The sequence below is a fragment of the Urocitellus parryii genome, chromosome 1, assembly GCF_045843805.1.
Source record: "Urocitellus parryii isolate mUroPar1 chromosome 1, mUroPar1.hap1, whole genome shotgun sequence".
NCBI lineage: Eukaryota > Metazoa > Chordata > Mammalia > Rodentia > Sciuridae > Urocitellus > Urocitellus parryii.
The window spans coordinates 117,191,555-117,211,944 of record NC_135531.1 but is presented as its reverse complement, the minus strand read 5'-3'; the positions used below and the strand labels follow the sequence as shown (position 1 = coordinate 117,211,944).

The 20,390-nt window shown below is 35.8% G+C and overlaps 2 pseudogenes; both read right to left on the bottom strand.

Moving 5' to 3' along the window:
• The window catches only part of LOC144254491 (AP-1 complex subunit sigma-3 pseudogene), a 169,847-nt pseudogene that overhangs the window by 34,327 nt on the left and 115,130 nt on the right, over window positions 1-20,390 (bottom strand).
• Window positions 3,538-3,726, bottom strand: LOC144249578 (small nucleolar RNA U3; annotated as a pseudogene).

The window sequence follows — 20,390 nt, the reverse complement described above, 5'->3', positions numbered from 1 at the left end:
TTAACAAAAGCACCAAGTGGATAAATATCAAAAGTTGTGGAGTGAAAGCAGCTAGAAAACAAGTGAGTATATCGGGCTGGGGTTGTGGCTTAGTGGTAGAGCACTTGCCTAGCATGTGAGAGGCACTGGCTTTGATTCTCAGCACCATATATGAATAAATGAATAAAATAAAAGTCCTTCAACAAATAAAAAATATTTTTAAAAAGTGAGTGTATCTTGTATGGTTTCATTATGTAATATTATATAAAATGCAAACTAATTTAAAGTTACAGAAGATCAGAGGTTTTTTTGGGACAGATGATGAAGTCAAACAGGGATGGATTATAAAGAGGCACAAGGAAATTTGAGGGAATTATAAATATGCTTATTACCTTTACTATTGTAATGATCTCACCAGTGTGTTGATAGGTCAAAAATTGTACACATGTGTTTCAATGTTTGTCACGTAAAACTCAAGAATGCTGTTAAATATTTTATATGCATTCAGATTTGACAAGTATGCCAATTCAATTTACTAAAGAGAACATACTTCTTGTGATATGATCAAATCATTCACTCAAAAAGCACACATCACCAGTTTCATGATTTCCCTGGGTTCACTTGGGCTAAGAGAACTTTGAGAAATGATAAGGCAACCTCAGGAATGTGGTGACAAGATGTAAAACGTCTACCATCACATTCTCACACTCTTGTGAATCATTGCCATTGACAAAATGTGCTTCTCTCTGGGTTCCAAGGATGCTTCTAGGAAACACTCTTTATACACACACACACACACACACACACACACACACACACACACACACACACATACCCCTTAATTTTATTTATTTATTTATTTTTTATGTGGTGCTGAGGATCAAACCCAGTACTCCACGCATGCTAGGCAAGTGCTCTACAACTGAGCCACAACCCCAGTCATAGGAAACACTCTTAAATATACTTTCTTTTATCCTTTTAAAATGTATTTTTCATGGATTTGGAAAATCATTTTTTTCCTGTTTTCTCTTTTCATAAAATTTTTCCTGGAAAGATAAGGTTCTTAAGAGAATTATGTACTGGAAACCCTGAAAAATGCCTTCACATTGGCAACTTCTAAAACATGTTTAAATATTTCACAACTCTTTGGGGTCCTTGGGGCTTCTTAAATATGCTTGTGAAGGAAATTTCATCTTAATTTTCTTCACTTTTAACAATTTTTTTATAAACTTAGCACATCTAAAATCATTTTGAAAGGTTTTGTTGCTCCTGCTCCTTTTGCCCTGGTTATATAATTTGGAAGCAATCGATTAAGAAAGACCATGCTACTTCTTTTAAACTCTTTAAAATTAAGGGAAAAATAAACAACTCTTCCCCTCATCTTAAGACATTGACATGAGAAGTGGAAAGGGGGAATTATGCCTTTGGATGTGTTTTCTCTTCACCAGCCATGCACCAAGACCCAGCAGCCAGGAGAAAGATTTACAGGGGAGACATGAGGTCTCCCTTTGCTAGACTGCCAGTGGAGAAGGCTGCACAGTCCTTAGAGAAACCTTTGTGGGCTTTTCTTCAACACCATGTCCCACATGGTGAGGGTGTAATGGGGAGGGGACAGGATGAACGTATGTTCCTACTTGTCTGGGACAGTCTTATATTTCACCTGTTTTCTGGCATACCTATCAACAGCTGTCCCTTTTATTCTTAAAATTATTCTGGTTTGAGTTATATGATTGTCTCTATCTCCTTCACTGGGCTGGGGTACCCATCCTATGGTAGTCACCTAAGGTTGATTGCTGAAAACTCACAGCTGATCCTTCACAGGAAATGTTGTCCACAGAATCAGAGGCAGCACTACATGAGACACTGTGTTTCACTTCCCCTACCCCATCAGTCCCAAGCAGACCGAGGCTGAGAACTGACTAATGAGAGGGGGATCCAAAAAGCTGACTTCTTTTTATTGTTATATAATGCTCCCATATATAAATACACTACCTTTTATTTATTTATTCATGATTTGAAGCATATATTTTTATATATATTTATGTTGTTTTGACATTTGGGCTATTATGAATTATAAATAATGCTACTATGAACATTCACATAAAAATTATTTTCATGAATATACATTTACGTGGAATAAGTGTGGAATTGCTGGGTCATGTGGTAATCCCATATGATTGAAGAATTGCCAAGATTTTCAAAGTGATGGTATCATTTTATATTCCTACCAGCAACGTATGAAGGTCCCAATTTTTCTACATCCTCTCTAACACTAGCTCTCAGCTATCTTTTTTTCCCTTTCTCTCTCTCTCTCTCTCTCTCTCTCTCTCTCTCTCTCTCTCTCTCTCTCTCGTTCTGGACTGAAGATTGAACCCAGGGGCACTTAACCACTGATACACATCCCCAGCCCTTTTTTATGTTTTATTTAGAGACAGCGTCTTGTTGAGTTGCGTAGGAACTCACTAAATTGCTGAGGCTGTCTTTGAACTCACTATCCTCCTGACTCAGCCTCCTGAGCTGCTGGGGTGTCACTGCACCTCGCTTGTTGACTGTCTTAACTATCTGTCTCTCTCTAAGTTTAATTTTTTTATAACTGTAATTGTATATCCATCAGCTCAAAAATTTATAGCTTCATTTTGTTGAGAACACTCAAACTCTTCTCACCTAGCTAAAATGTATAATTAAATGCTGTCAACCACTTTTAGCTTACTGTTCTATAGAGATTTTATGTCTCTGATTTTTGTGTCTTTTCTGTTTTGTTTTTAAATAAGTAGTATAGTTAAAAGTTTGTCAATTTTGTTTATCTTTTCAAAAACCACTTTTTGGTTTTTTGATCTCTTGTATTATTTGAAAAGATTTTGGTCTCAATTTCATTTCTTTCTTTAATAATCTTTATTATTTCTTTCCCATAATTTTGAATTTGGTTTGTTTTTCTTTTCTATTTCCTGAAGTTGCACTGTTAGGTTTTATTATCTAACAATTTTCTACCTTTATGTATGCATTCAGTGCTATAAAATTTCCTCTCAGTACTGCTTTTGCTTAATTATTATATAATTGGGTGTGTTGTTTCCATTTTAACTTGCTTCAAACTTTTTTAAAATTTACCTTCCAATTTTTATCATTGACTTATTGGCTAATCAGATACATGCTTAATTTCTATATATTTGTACAATTTCTACTGTTATTCTTGTTTTTATTTCCAATTTTATTCTGCTGTAGTCAAAGAAGATAGCTATGATATTATTTTGATTTTTAAGAATGTCTTTGAACTTGTTTTGCTGTCAGTCCTTATGTGATAAGAATGCGTGTTCTAGTTGGGCATGGTGGCACACACCTGTAATCCTAGTGACTTGGGAGTCTGAGACATGATGATCACAAGTCTTAAAATAAAAACTAAAAGGGGCTGGGAATATAGTTCAGTGGTAAAACTTTACTGGGTTCAATCCCCAGTACTGCCAAAAGAATGTGTATCTGTAGCTGTTATATGAAACACCCTGTAAATGTCTGCTAGGACCCGTGGGTCAACAGTATTATTATTATTTTACGTTTTAAATAGAAACCACTCAGAAAGCATTTTCTTCCTGTAACTCATGCTAAGGAATGAGAAGAATGATCACCAATGTCAAATGGCAGTTGCAACCAAGCAATATCAAGAGCCATCTTCATTCTTAGGAGAGAGTGCTTCCCCTTCTCCTCATGGTTTCTGGTACTTCCCACTAGTTTTGTTTGTTTGTTTGTTTTTTTCTTTATTGATTTTGTTTGATTATTTTGTTATTATCATTTGCATATCTACTCTACCAGTACTTTTTATAATGTATTTATATCTTTATCACAGTAGTTTTACTCTTATTTCTAATTCTGGCCTCTTCTTAAATATTTCTTATACGCCTGATATGATGGAGAAAAATTCTGTCAGTTTTAACTTGTCTGAAAAAGACTATTGCTTTATTGTTTCTGAAACTTAACTTCGATGGATATAGAGTTCATATCTGAAAGAGTTTTTCTTGGGTGTTTGTTTTTTTTTTTGTTGTTGTTGTTTTGTTTTTGTTTTTGTTTTTTTAGTGCTCTGAATATATTATTCCATTCTATCCTGGCCCTCAATTTGAGAGAAATCTGTTATTATTCAATTAACATTTCCTTCTATGTTATTTAATATTTTCCTCTTCCTAAGAATTATTTATCTTTTCATTTTGACAGCTTGATTATACTGTGTCTTGGACAGGACTGCATGAGTTGAGTCTAATTAGGGTTCTTTGAGCTCTATGGGATCTTGTTTCCCCAACTATCCTAGTATTTGAGAATTTTTCTGGTATTATTTTGTTAAATATGCTTTCAGTGCCCTTTTCCAACTCTTCTCCCTCCAGAATAGAAGTAATGGAAATATTTGTCATTGAATGTTGTACCATAGCTCCCTTAGATTTTTCATTCATTTCATTCATTTTTTCTTCATTTCCTCTAACTGAATTGATTCAAAAGATCTATTTTCAGCCAGGATGGTGGTGTATGACTGTAATCCCAGCGACCCAGGAGGTGAAAGGAAATCCATCTTTGCTCTGAGGGAAAAAAAAATAATAATAATTAGACCAGGTTAGACCAGGTAGAGAGCCCTGGAGCCTCTGAGTGTCTTCTCTCCTCTCCGGGGTGCTGTCTTGGATCTTTGTATTTCACAAGGATCTCACTGCTGCTGTGCAGGGGACTTCCCAGTCACAACAGTTGGACTACAGTTGTTTATACTTTGCGGTGGTACCTTTTAGTAGGGAGGTGAGCAACAGGCAACTCAGTTCAGCCATGTCACTAGTGTCACCCATCTCCCAAATTTTGTTTCACGGACTCTCTTTCTCCTGAGGACGCTTGATCAATAAATTATTTACACAAGAATATCAGGCTGTGTTTCTAGAAAAACTGACTTGGATAGTATTGGAACTGATGGTTCCAGGAGGCAATCTTTACAGATGTGGCTCTAGATCTGGTTAACTCACTGAGTGACAGTGACAGTGCAGGCATTCGTGGCAGGAGAAGTGTTGACAGTCTGTCAAACCCCTGTTGACAGCTGGCCCAGTGACTACACAAACTTTCACTGATGGTGACATAGATAAGACATGGCAGGAAGGGGGTGGATTTCCTTCTTAGGGTCTGTGAGGTTTGAGAGATTTTAAAGACAGTAACTATGTGAACTATTGGAATCAGGTAGCTAGGGCAAAATGCCATTTTTGCATTAAAGGAAGGAAATAACAGGCTCAGCTCTGTTAATGATGAATTTAAAGTAAAGTGTAAAAGATGAGAATATAGGTGGTGGTAATTGAGGGATCATCATCTCTTGAAGCCAGACAGAAGAGAGAGCTAGAAATGAAACACAGTACTTGATCATAAAAGTGTAAAAAATATTCTCAGATTACTCATGTTTCCCATGCCAATCACAGCTTGACAAAGAAAAGGTATGCTTTGGATACTTGAAGTAAAGGGTATCTGGCCTGGGTGCACTTGAAAACCTTCAATGCCTGCTCCCCTGAACTCACTGTGGCTGCAAAAGGGTTCTTTTCCCTTGTTTGAAGGTAAGGCATCCCTTATAGACTGTGCAGAGTCCTCCAAACCAACTTATAAAGTGCCTTATAAGACAACGATTTTTTTCAGCATAAGTGCTCACATACTCTCATGACCACCAGATCCATAGCTAGAGTGAAATCTCAGGACCACCTGAAGTGCTGAGATTTTGTTAAGAAGGGGGAGAACTGAAACCCAACATTCCAGAATCTTGCTACCATGGACGGGCAAGAAACTCAGTGGTCAACATACTATATCTGTAGCTGTGATTTTGGAAGTATAAGCTGAGGCATGTTTAAATAAAGAAAATTCAAAGTCCCATAAGGTTAGTAATATTTTGTACTTTCTTTAATATACTGTTTAGTTTTAATCTCAAATACAGATACTTTGGCAGATTCTAATCATTAAAATATATTAAAGTTCCAACTCAATTTATAATCTTATCAAATAAATTAGTACTTGAACATCACCTGTTTTATAACTTTTATAATTTATTAAATTTTTATCAATGCCTATTAAAAATAAAACTTAAAGCAAATTTAATTACATTGAATGACACTTCATTTTTCTCAGTGTATTGTCTCAATATTCTGTTTTTTAATATCCTGAAATTATTTTAATTATAAGGGATTTGAAGAAATTTTAGTTTATAATACATAATTGATCTGAGATCCTGAAACCTAGAACCAATTAAGCAACTTCTTTTCCTGGAATTGAGTCTCATATTTTCGATAAGATACCTGAAGGTAATAACTATATAATCTGATTTTCACAAACTATCTGAGGGAAGAAGTAATTTAATATGTTTTTAATTTGATTCAGAAAGCATTTCTGTTAAATTTTAAACATATTGTCATTTTGTCTCCATTTATATTTCTCCAATGTCACATTAGCTGATAATCCTTTTTTTTTTTTTTTTTTTGAGATTGAACCCAGAAGTGCTGCTTTACCACTGAGCTACATCCTCAGCTCTTTTTCATTCTTTATTTTGAGATAAGCTCTTGTTCAGCTGCCAAGACTGGCCTTGAATTTGTGACTCTCCTGCCCCAGCCTTCACATGGCTGAAATGATAGAAGTGAGCTACCAGGTTGATGATTATTTTATAGATAAAAAAGAATAAAAATATCTCTTGATTAAAACATCCCCTTTAGCTAGAAAGTCCAGGTATAAGAAAGAATGGGTAACATGTGTGCAAGCAGATACATTAATGCATAGAGTCAAGGAAAGAGAGCTAGCATGGGCCTCCTGTTAGGCACTCATCACTAGAAGATGCACCTTTAAAACATTAATAGCCTTGAGGACCTCTGAGTCATTACTTCATACCAGCACGTTTCTGCTGTAGTCCTTTCCTGAGACCTCAGCGCAGTGAGAGTGGGTGTATCAGTTGCAAAGAGACCAACCCCTCTGCACTCTGTATTGCTTTCTTAGTTTTAATTAAATAAATCATCTCATAGACTGTTGGATCCAGGTATATGCTGACTCATTGATTGCTGTATAAGATCTATGTCAGTACATTTGGGATCCTTGACTCAAAAATTTAGGTTAGCAGATCTTTGCTTTTTAAAAAACATTGCTGGTAATATTGAAATGCTCTCAAAAATCACCAGTAGTTTAGTAAGCTTTTTAAAACTATGACAAATGCCCAAGATAACCAACTTACAAAGAGCTAAAGTTCATTATAGTTCTGTTTTCGAGGGATTTTTTAAAAGTATTTCACAAAAATGTGTCAATCTAATATCCAATTACCTCCAAATACTCTAATGTATATTTCTTATAAAGACCTTCTTTCACATAATTATAATACAATCACCAACACAAGGAATTAACACTGGTATGTTTCTGTGACATGAACCTTAATGCCATCTGAGTTAACTCAATTGACTCAATATTGTCTTTAATACTGAATGGTTCCAGCTAAGGATCATCTGCTGTATTTTATTTTCAAATATCTCTAATCTCTATGAAACTTTCAAAGACGCAGTTGTATAATCTATAAAATTATCTGATGTTTCCTCCTGATTAAATTCAGGTTATAGATCTTTTAGAGGAATATCTCAGAAGTGATGTAATGTTCTGTTTATTGCATTCTATTAGGTGGTACATGATCCATTTTTAATCTGATTTTTTATTTAATTTGATCCCTTCTCCACTGTAACATTAATGTTTCTCTTTTATAATTAGTGAGAATATTGCAGGAAGGTACTTTTAACTATAAGTTTCTCATAAAACTCTCAGTTCATTACCCTATTTATCCATCTATTGAACTCATGAATTCCCATTTTATCTGATGGGACACAAGGCTTAACTATCATTATTTATCTTTTTTTATTTTATTTTTATTTATATATGACAGCAGAATGCTTTGTTCAATGGAAGACACGTCAAGCTTACTCTGTGAACTCTAGGTGTATCACTATCATTCTTGAGAAAGTTTTTGCTTTTGGAAGAAAGTAGTATTCCAGATTTATCTTGTATTCTCCTTGAACTCAGCTATTTTGGGGGGAACCCCAGTTGCTTCAACTGGAGAGAAATAACTGCCACAGTCTGGCTGGGCAAAATAACGGGAGGGCGGAGGGGGAGGTGACAAGCAACTTATGAAGGTTGATACAGCAGGAGCCGCTTCTCTGCAGAGGTATATATACTTAACTAATTAATCACAGCTTAATTAACATAAACTAGATACAGCAGTCAACCAATAAGGAATCCTCATCATCTTAATAATTACACACAGCTTAACTTAATTGACATAATCTAGACACAGCAGTCAGTCATTAAGGAATCTCCATCATCTTAATGGCTCGATGGCGTTACTTCTCAAACCACTCCTCTTGGCAAAGTGCCAGGCGCCATCTTGACTTGTCTCTGGCCCTCAACAATAACTGGAAGCAAAGGTCTGTGTGATAGGTATATTCATTGTTATTGGGCTATAACTTTGCTTGCAGATTCTCTTGGACAGAACTAGAATGTGAGTGTGTATGTATGTGTTTGTGTGTAAATTCTTATTATGGTTTCTCTAATGGTCTTGAGGTCTCTAAGTGGCCACAATCAGAATAGCACTGACTGGGGGGACAATTTGAGTGTTTCAGTGAGGTGAGACAAATGAGAGAAACCAAAATATGTGAAACTGTAAAAACTTCATGCATCCTAGTACTGACAAGTAGCTGAAAGGAGTCTGGGAGATGCAAGAAGCTCAAGGTGTGTGTGTGTGTGTGTGTGTGTGTGTGTGTGTGTGTGTGTGTGTGTCTGTATGTGTTTTGAAGACAGGATTGTGATTTTTCCTTTATTAAGGTCTCTCTTGAGTTTTTCCATGGGGGTCATATGTTGTATAACTTAAAGAAAACGCGTGCAATGCTCCTGTGCTCAGCCTGTATGAAGTGTTGTTTTTTGAGTTTTTGAGATGAGAAATAAATGGGCTATATCACAAACAACCACACAGGGTCAGGGGTGTTTTAACTAGGTCAAACCCACAGTGTTGCTTTCAGTCAAAACAACTTACATCAGGTCTAAAAATGAATGCCATGTTAATCAAATTTATGAAAATATACACACATAATGACATCTAAATATAGCCACAGATATTGAAAGCCACACAGTTCATACTGCTATCTCCAATGCTAATCCAAACTGCAGGACTCATTCTACTTTTGTCCCATTCTGTATTTGTAACGCCCTTCTCTGGCAGCATGAATCTGGTCTCCTTATCTTAAATACATCTAATTTTCAGCACTCGGGTTTGTAGTAAATTCCCCCTATATGTGCTAACACCTCATCCCCCAATCACACTGCTCTGGCTTAGATTTCTCATGCAGTCCACAACCCTCACTTGGTTTCTCACTCCTTCTCAACTCTGACTAGTTTCCATGTGGTGACCCTCTTCACACTGGTCTGCCCCAGAGGACATCTCCTTAGCAGAACTGTCCTCGGACACTCACAGCCACATGTGGTTAGCTCCCTACCTATCTGAGCTCTGTCATCCCACATCAAAGCTCTTCCTATACATGGTCAGGCAACCTCATCATTCCACCTGGACTCCAAAGTTAATGGCAAGCTGCTCTTTTGCAAATGCACCTCCTTGCCCTGATCAGGGTCTAAAAACCTGAGCTCATCCACCCTTCCTAGTGGGCAATTTCCTTCCAATTCCATTTGGACTCTGGCTCCCCACAAGAGGGATTTGCACCCCTTGTTGCTTTTCTCTTTCTGCTTCACTCTGATGCCCTGTGGTACCCCTCACCCCACGGCTGCCCTCCCCGTCCAGCCTGGATTCCAGCAGATTCCAGCGCCCCTTAACAGACCATGCTCACACCTCCATGCCTACCTTCTTCAGCACATCCTCAGAGCATTAGGACTCAAAGCCCCAATTCAAGAAGAAAAGGAGAAGAGAAAGAAAAAGGAAGAAGAAGAAATGTTATTGATTTTTTTTTTGCTCAAGTTACAAAAACATTCCATTTCCTGTTGTTTCTCTTTTTCGGACCAAAGTGTCACTTCCAATTTGTATTGGAGTGTTTTATGCCAGAGAGAACTTTGCTTTCCATGCCAATAATCTCAACACCAGCCTCTCTAACATGCATTCTTTCATGGAAGATATGACATAGTCGTGACTTGACACTCTCGGTATTTATAAATGCTATTTTTATTTAATCCTTACCAGTCTAATGACTTACTGTCTCAGCATGATGTGCTCTGATCTGCAAACTCTTATTTAGAAGTAGAACCCCTCCCAGAGTGAGTTGATAATATCTATTGTTACTTACTCATTTCATTTACTCATGATATTTTTATATCACAGGGCAACAATACTTTTTAAAGTAAAAAATCTAGCCAAACAACCAGTGAATATGATTTTAATTTTAAAAAAGTCTTTAATTTCCATTGGACTAGTTAAAGCAATTATTACTTGGCTTTATTGATTTACATCCTTTTAGTAACAAAATGCTTAGATTTATTTTAAAAATTAAGGGATAATGTAAATTCAACACAAAAAAATGAGACTTGCAATAATCCTGATAATGGTTTTTCACTAAATGTGTTCACATAATTGCTGTGAAAAATATGTATGTAATAATATAAAAGTTCATATTACTCATTTTGATGGTGTTTAAAGATGTATTTGGGATTGTGATATTGGCACATGTTCTAATTAATCTAATATTTATTCATGTCAGAAATAACAAAGACAGTTCATGCTAGACAGTTTCCCATTATCTGATGTAATCACACTTTCAATAAAGCAGAACCCTAACAAGATAAATTAAATATATATATATATATATATATATATATATATATATATATATATATATTTAAATAGATATGCTGCTTTAAACAGGATAGGATTAGCTAAATGCACATTATCATTTTAAGGAAAGGCAGCCTTTGTTGGTTTATTTTGCTGGAAGGGAAAAGAATTCCTTTCTTACTAACTTAGTCAAAATTAGTCCAGTGATTGGCTGAGTTCCGGTGACTGAAACAAAACAGATTCCCAGCTATTTGAAGTGTATCTGGTAACAAAATTAATAAGATTTTCTTTATGAGATGCAGGTGTTCTATGGGAATATCAGAGAAGAAAGGAGCTGAACTTTGGGACACATTCTCTGTGTGAAGCACTATGACAGCTAGCTTATACGTCATTCACTTCTCAAGCAGTTCTGAAGGTTGTCACTCATCTCGAATAAACAGCAAATTAAAAGAGAAGTTAAAGGGCCTCTCATTGTATGTTGTGATAAGGTACACTGCCTAGGGCATGCAGAGAAAATGGTGAAAATATTAACATCTGGAGCTAGGCAATAAAGGATTCTGGAAAAACATAATTTGTGTTCCTCAACTTTCACAATATCATCTTCCTTTCCACTTTTTTTATGATACAAGAATGCTTGTCTTAGAGCTTCATGAATTTTAAGCAAAACCAAAATCAGTAACTACATCTCTACTTCAGTTTGCATATACTCTCAAGCTAAAATGAAAGCTAGTTTAAATATGCATATATTAAAGATTAAGTTTCATGAGTACTTTTTTTTCCTATTTGGGTATAAGTGTTGTATAATACTATTGCACAAAATGAGAATTTTTTTGAATTATTTCTAAGAAGTAAATCAAAATGAACTCCAGATTATATACCTTTATAAGCAGGAATAATACTACATAATTAAACAACTCAAAGGAACACTTGTTCAATTTATTCCTTTTATTGGTATCATTGTCTTGATAGTAATGAAAAAATTTATTTTAACTCTCTTTTGAAAAGTAACTTTCTGGAAATAAAAAAGGATTGAAATACAAGATGAACAAATATATAAAAATAGTAAGTTTGTCAAATACACATAAAAGATTGATTCTTCTAGAATCACTTATGGGTACCAAACATTCTTGATGGCATGATTAGTAATGTTGACATTTCTTTTTACCTCTGTCTTCACTATAGGTCATCCAGAGCATTACAAGTAGTTCCATTTTTATTTAACCTTTCAATATTATATTCATCATGGTATGTTCACCTTAATTTTTACTTTGTTGCATTAAAATATGATTTATCTTGATTATTGAGACAACTTTAGTTGATATGACCTCTCTTCTTCCTCTTGTGTAGGTCACCAGTGCTGGGTTCTGTCTCTGATGATCATCATGCTTGCCTTGAAGCACTTTCTCAGCTATCATTGGTGACAACCTTCCTCTTCCCCTGCAGGCATTTGAATTTCGGTCCTTTGCTGTTCACTGAATTCAGGAAAGTAACCCATACCACAGCATCACCAGTTAAACAGTGCTCATGATTGATCTCATAGTTTCTTTGTTCTATGTGCTATCAATGATATCTTTATTAGGTAAACAGTAACATTTGTTATATGTTTGTCTGCTTCTAATGAGGAGAATGTACATATCTAATGTGCAAGCGAAATCTGGTGATGAATTTCCACGGAAATCCAAAGTACACAAACATAACCTGTGACCTTTTTGCAGTTAGTTACCTAACAGTTGAAGATAATTCTGTCAGGGATTTGATAGATTTGCTCCTTGGAGTTCTTAATGACTGATTTTTGTGACAATTTTAGGAGAAAAAATTGAACATACGAATAAGAAACTGAAAAATAATAGATGACCAGTACTTCCTTAACTCTTTCTCCATTAGTTACTTGTTCTTTCATATTTTTACCTTGAAATAGCCTTGCTGTTAGATTAATGATTTTAGAAGTAGTGAAATGGAAATATGATAATTTAAAAAAATGTGAGAAGTTAGGTTTCTCCCCTTCTTATTTTGTTGCATCTGACGCCCTCATCTTTGCTCCTTCTTAGAATTGGTTAATATGGCTTGTGGCAGCCACAGATAAGTAGGTAGTTATGTCTTTCACAGAAATTAGAAAAGGGAATGTTTAAAGTGGGAATGAGGTCAAAGGTAGTAGAAATTTTAACTTTTTAAATGATTCTTTCCATGTGAATTTCATCAATAAAGGGGTTGAGATGTAGGCTATTTTTAGCTTGTGATAATTTATAAGAAGGATTTGAAATGATTCTTAACCTTAAACACAGTTAAAAAAACCTAATTCCTCAGTAATGCAATGGGTTAAGTCACACAGGACATCTTGACAATAAAATGAACTCTGCTTTCAAAATTGTTTTAAATCCAACTTGAAGATGCATTGTATCACTTACTAACCAATACAGGAAATGGTACATATTTCCAGTGGTTGCAAATACATTGTTGTACTTTAAAACACATATTCAAATTTTTACCTTTTTAATACAAACATAGAAATTATTCCTAGAGATTGACTGTTGTTTAGAATACATATCCACACCTTGCATTTTTCTCTCTCTCATCTCTGTGAACTGCAAATACTCCTACAGTTGCCTCTGACAAGTCTTCCAGTTTTATTCCTAGATTATGTGAGTTCTTTCTGAAATTTAATTCATACAAATGTTACACTTTGTTCATCATTTCCTTTTTGTATACAGGCGTTGTTTTCATTGCTTCTGCTTACTTCACATTATTGATTTTCCTTTCACCTCATTGGTTAAATTGTTGCTTTATTTTATGGGTTCCTGTGCTCTCCTCTCACATATTGGTGTTACTCAGAATTCTGTCTTAGGTTCTTCTCTCCTCCCCTCTTTTCCCCTTCACCCTCCTGATTTCCCAACTCTATCCACATTGCTGGACAATCCTATTCTAGTAGGCTATGTGCTCAAAACTGCCTAATCTATATCCTATTACAATATCCAATTCAGATCTGTCTTCCTGGATCCATCTGTTTCCAACTGCATACAGACATCTCCTCTTGGGTGTGCTAATGGGCCAACATTGAATCCAATTATGCTCTTCCTCCAGGTTAGCAAAAGTCACAATTTATATCCCCACTGACAGCCTGAATCTGTCCCTTAAATCTTTTGTATAACCCTGAGGGTCTCCTTCCATTTCCATGCAATTTCCCTTCTCTCTCGATTTCCCTCCCACCTCTCATCCCTGTTTAATGTTAATCTTCTTCTCATGCTCTTCGTCCCTACTCTGTTCTTAGTTACTCTCCTTATATCAAAGAAGACATTTGGCATTTGTTTTTTAGGGATTGGCTAAAGCTGGGAATGGAACCACCATTTGACCCAGCTATTCCTCTTCTGGGTCTATTCCCTAAAGACCTAAAAAGAGCATGCTACAGGGACACTGCTACATCGATGTTCATAGCAGCACAATTCACAGTAGCAAGACTGTGGAACCAACCTAGATGCCCTTCAATAGATGAATGGATAAAAAAAATGTGGCATTTATACACAATGGAGTATTACTCTGCATTAAAAAATGACAAAATCATAGAATTTGGAGGGAAATGGATGGCATTAGAGCAGATTATGCTAAGTGAACCTTAAATCATTCTTTAAAATTCTGTCCATTGTGCCTCTTTAACAGCTCCCCCAATGTTTTCTTTTTCTTAATTACTAGACCACCGCTACCCTAGTTTTGTCTCCACTCTTTCTCAGATTACCAGAACAGTCATCTAATGCCAGCCTCCCTGCCTTGAGTCTTGCACTCTCCAAACACATCACCTACGTAATGCTTCTCCAGGGTTCTCATGAAAGCCTTCTTGAGCTTATCTCTTCTCACCTCTACCTTTACCCAACTGTCCACCCAGGATCTCCCTATCTTAATTGTCAAAACTGCAGTCACGCCTGTTCTTCCTCTTCACTTCCTCTAGCACTGGGACCACACCATTCTCTTCTCTGCAACACCCTCTCCATCTATCTTCCCTGGGATAATCTCTGCTTGTTCTGTAGATTCAGTTTCCAAGTCCTACTTTCTAGAGAGAGCCCCTTTCTAGAGAGAAGCTGGCCTGCCTCTCTGTAACCATAACACTTTGTGCTCACCCTGTTATTGCATTGATTGTATTTTATTCCTTGTCTGTTTCCCACCAGGAGACCTTAGGTAAGAAACATTCAGACAGTACTTCTTAATAAAAAGGTAAATTCCTGCCCAACTGCTAATGGAAAATATTTGGAAGTGATAGTTCCCATCATCTCAGTTGGGGGCTCAGGAGATTGAGTTTGTTTCCAGTGAAAGTGAGACCTGTTAGTGTTCAGCAGTGGGTGGGGCCAGCTCACATATTGTGTTACATCCTTTAGTACTTTTTTAAAAAAAATTTTACTACTCCATGAGAGTTTTGAAATAGTTGTTTGGTTTTATCATTCTTTTAAGATCTTTATGGTGCAGCACTTTAGATCTACCAGATATTACATCAGAGGTTAGGCTCCAGAATCAGAAGTAGATTCCAGACTCAGAGATTACCATTCCATGAGACTACAGTGATAAAATGACTACAGGATTGTGACCAGCAAGAGATACTGATTAAAACTGAGAAATACAGTTCAAGTGATGATTTAAGAATTAAATAAGTATGTTACAAAGCAAAGAAGTTGAAGTTTGTATATTGGAAAAATGGGGAAACAATAATGGTAGAGTTAAATTGCATACATTAGTTTTAATTCATGACTTTAAATATCTTCCCAAAGTTATGAATAAAATGGACCAATAAGGGTGTCATCTTGACCACTGGTAATCATTTGGAGCAATTACACATGGATCCACTGATCCACATATTTGATGTCTAATACTATTCTCTTTTTACAGGAACCAAATATCTTTGGAAAATAATTGATTCAATGTGGTAAGACCCAATATGAGTTTGAAAATCTTGTTTTTGCCATATTTTAAGAGTGATTTCAGAAATATCAGAGTACAAAAATGCAGTGTAGTCAGGTGAAAGCATTCTTTGGTCAACTTGTGATGGTTTAAGTTCCAAAATAGATAATTATAGTTGAGAAGAAAGTTGAGATTGTGATATGAATCATAATCATGCTTAAAGGGGAAAAGCTAATAGAGTACTTGGCAGGGTTGTAAAGAATGGCAATTATGTGTTTAACCTAAAGCTTATTTTAAATAAGAAGGGAAGTAATTGGATTTATATGTATCTTTTCTTTTATATATACCAATTAATAAAATTGAACCTCTCGATTTATAAATAATAGGTTCAGAAAGGTTTCATTCGACAGATACTCTATTAAATGGCTATAGAATTTCTGGGAATGACAGGTATTTAAAGTTGTGATTTTTTTCCCATTAATATTCTCATGAGTTCCTCCAAGGCTCACAATGAGAACAGTGAGGTATTTTTCTATAACACCAATTGCACATTATTCTACGGGGACTACTTTTCTTACCTTCCATCATGCTCTTCAGGTTGTCCAACAGAGATTCTCTTTTGGGGTCCAGTTATCACTCCAGGTGTCCTCACGGGGAACACCTATAACAAAGCCCGGCTTTGATTATCTTTAGCCCACACCTGACTCTTGGGACACAATCACCCATCTTCTGCCTTGAAAGGTGAGGAGCACTGACTGCCCAGTGTAATACCTCCCCTTTGTTTCTATTACTACAGCATCCAGCAAGCTTGTTACTCCTTTTCAAGTTTCCTGACAGATGTTAAGAGTGAACCACAGTGTCACCAAGCTGTGGATAGCACAAAACAAGTTCTCTAATAAATACCATTGAAGCATCTCTTTCCTGATTTGTGGAGAAGAGAAAGCACTCTTGATCTCCTTTCTGCTGCATTAAATGGGACATGGAACTCAGTTGTCTCTAACTCTTTTCACCCGACTCAGCAATCCTTTTACCGTCCTTGGTCTCTAAATGATTTTTATAACCTCAATCTAGCCAAGTTCCACGATTTCTTCTCTGTCTATTCTTCTTGAAATTCCTGAATTGTAGTCTGTCTCCCAACTCATTTTGATATCTAAAATACATTGCCATAGGTCTTAGAAATAATTTCATTTGACTTCCCAGTGGGCATCAATGTTCCACATAATTCTAGTACACATTATAATATGGGAGACTATCTAGAGTATGGGTGTAGCAATGCTGACCAAAAGAACTTCCAAAATATGATTTCATAGAAGGGCATTGGGACCCCAAACTCATGAACACTCTCTTTTGCAGGTTTGTATGACTGTGATCTTTCGATGTAACTCTGAGTTGATTGGTTAGTGACCCAAATCACACACTCTTGACTTGGCAGTAAAATCGTGTGTGTTGGAGACTGGAGGAAATGTCACAGAATTACAATAACCCTGGATAGTACTGAAATGCCTATTGTTGCAGATTGCTTATACAATTATGAGGTAGAGATAATGAGGGGATAAACCTATGGGGCTCTGATTCTTTTTCGGGGGGGTGGGTCTGGGGATGGAACTCAGGGGCACTCAATCACTGAGTCACATTCTCAGCCCTATTGCTTTGTATTTTATTTAGAGACAGGGTCTTACTGAGCTGCTTAGCACCTTGCTTTTGCCGAGTCTGGCTTTGAACTCAAGACCCTCCTGCCTCAACCTTCTAAACTACTGGGATTACAGGTGTGTGCCACCATGCCCAGCTGATTCTTTAAAAAAAAAAAAAGTAATGATTTTGCAAATATCATGTGTGTTTATATTTTGTCTATTTTAAGTATTTAAGAGAAATGATCATAGTAAATTTCCAGTTTTAAGAATATGATAGTATAAACTATGAGGTTTTTTTAGTAGCTATCCTTACTTTATTCTTTTTAGTAATAGTCTTTGTCTTTTAAGCTAGGCACATGGAAGCCCAGCTAGAAAATACATTTTTAATCATCCATGAAGGCTGAAAAGCTAAGTGGAGACATGATTAAGTATGGGCTAAAGGTACATGAACAGAGTCATATTTGCAACTTATGGATCATTTTCAATGTAAGGGTAAGCTGCCTACTATGGGCAACCTGTGTTTTTTTCCAGCAGGTGGTACACAGAAGTGCAGTGACCCAAATTGTGTCATACAGGAGTGGACACAAGGCCCAGGGGAAGACAGAAAGAGTTCGTGCCGCTGAATCACCTTGGAGAACAAAGTTACCCTACTAGGTAGAATATGTAGAATGTTATACATGGAAGAAATACATCTCTATCTTAATTTAAGCCATTGTAATTTAGGTTTCCTGGTTATAGAAACTTAGCTTTTACAAAATAATATGAATTAAAAATAAAAAGCTTATTTCACTTAGTGTGTTATTCTCCAACTCCATCCATTTACCACCAAATGCCATAATTTTATTCTTTAAAGCTGAGTAATATCCTATTGAATATATATTGTATATTTTCTTTATCCATTTCATCTATTGAAGGGCACCTAGGTTGGTTCCATAGTTTAGCTATTGTGAATTAAGCTGCTTTAAACATTGGTGTGGTCGCATCACTGTAGTATGCTGATTTTAAGTCCTTTGGGTACAAATCAAATAGTGGGATAGCTGGGTCAAATGGGTTCCATTCAGAGTTTTCTATGATATACTGATGCTAATTCACAATAAGGGTGAAGATAGGGAAGAACAGAGTTACTTTAGATTAGGTAGAGGAGAGAAACAGGAGAGGGGGGAGATAGAAATAGGAAGGATAGAAGAACGTGAAGCTCACATTATTACCTTATATGCATATATGATGCATGACTGATGTGATTCTACAACATGTACAATCAGAAAAATGAGAAATTATACCTCATTTATGTGTGATATATAGAAGTGCATAAATGCATTCTACCGTCATGTATAACTAATTAAAACAAATTTAAAAATTTAAAAATAAATAAATAAAGGTTAAGTTCTAAAAAAAATAAGAAGCTATTGTCAATATCAGGTCACTACTATTATTAGTTAACTATTTTAAAAACTTAGTGTAAGAGCTGGAATGGTGGTGCACAACTGGAATCCCAGCTATTCAGGAGGTAACAGCAGGAGAATTGCAAGTTCCAGGCCAGCTGGGCAATTTAGTAAGACCCTGTCTCAGAATTTTAATAAAACAAAAACCAAAAAACAAAAGCCAAAATGGACTGAGGATGTATCTCAGTCATAGCATGCCCCTGTGTCCAATCTTCAGTATCAAAAGATAAAAAATAAAATAAAATAAAAAGAGCTGAGATATAGCTCAGTGGTAGAGCACTGCCTGGTTTAATTTCCAGTACTGTCGAGAGAGAGAGAGAGAGAGAGAGAGAGAGAGAGAGAGAGAGAGAGAGAGAGAGAGAGAGGAGGAAAGAAAAGAACTTTGGGTAAGATACCAGAATAAGTGTTATTCCCTGACGATTTCATTCATTTCTCATAAAACCAATGAGGTCGGTTCTATCATTGTTCATACAATTATATCACTGCAACTTTATGATCATAATTGTGAGGAAATGAAAGCTTAAATTGGTTGCCTTAAGTCATAAAGATAAAAATGTCTGAACTCAACTCAAGGTTCTAGGACTAAGCCATAAGTCTAAGCCTGGATCCCCCCAATTCTGTTTGAACGATGGTTCTCTCTTATGCTATCCTGCATGGTAGTAAAGTGACTAAGGAAGTTTCTGCTTTATGGGTTTTTAAAAACAGTATTGACTTTTCATATCAAACTGTAGATTCTTTCTTATGAGTCGTAGATACACTGAAGATTTTTCAATGCTTCTATTTTTTTTTAAGTAATTTTTTGGATAAATTTAGGAGGTTTGCAAATAATTATAGAGAAAATACCTAACTACCCATTATGTCCCTTTGAAGATTGGTATTTACATCTTGAAATGTTTTTAAACTTTCCTCTGTTTTCTAAGTTAAATTTATATTGCATTAACATGTTGTGACCTTTTTTTATTTTTGCTTACCATATCCTAAGCATATTCTGATATTATCAAAAACATTTTTAAAACCCCTTCATTAAATAGCAGTTATACATATAACTAGAGCAGCGTCAGCAGGGTGAATATTTCATCCATAACAATGCCCACTTCCCTCTTCCCCAGCTATTTATCATTTCCAATACACATTTTCAATAATTGAATGTTATCTAATCTCACAATAAGCCACATTTTGATTTTGTTCATATAAAAATGTGTTTACAATGAGAATCTTTTTACTATGTTCCTGGCTAGATCATCTGCTCTATTCTGTGATTACACTTTCAAAGTTTTTCAGTGCTCTCACATGAATACCCAATGCAGTTGGGCACCCTTCAATTAAATTTCAGGCTGCTGAATCCTCACCAAGATTCTCTACTATGAGTAGGACACATCTTCATACCAAATGCATCAGATTAAAGAAAGAGCAAAATCTGGGTATTAGAAGCTTTTGAAATCATACAAACCCAAAGTGGTACCTTTGAAGACAAAGCAACTTAACAAAGACACAGTGAAGATTTCCCATGCAAGGATGAGAAAGTGAACACTCACTTCATCTTAAAATATTAGTAGCTCAGCACTATGCAATCTTTTTTTTTTTTCATTAAAGACTTGATTTATTTTAACACTTCCATTGGACTACACCTATGCCCAGGAGGGTTTTTATCAGGCTGATTTATACACTTTGTCTATTTAATGA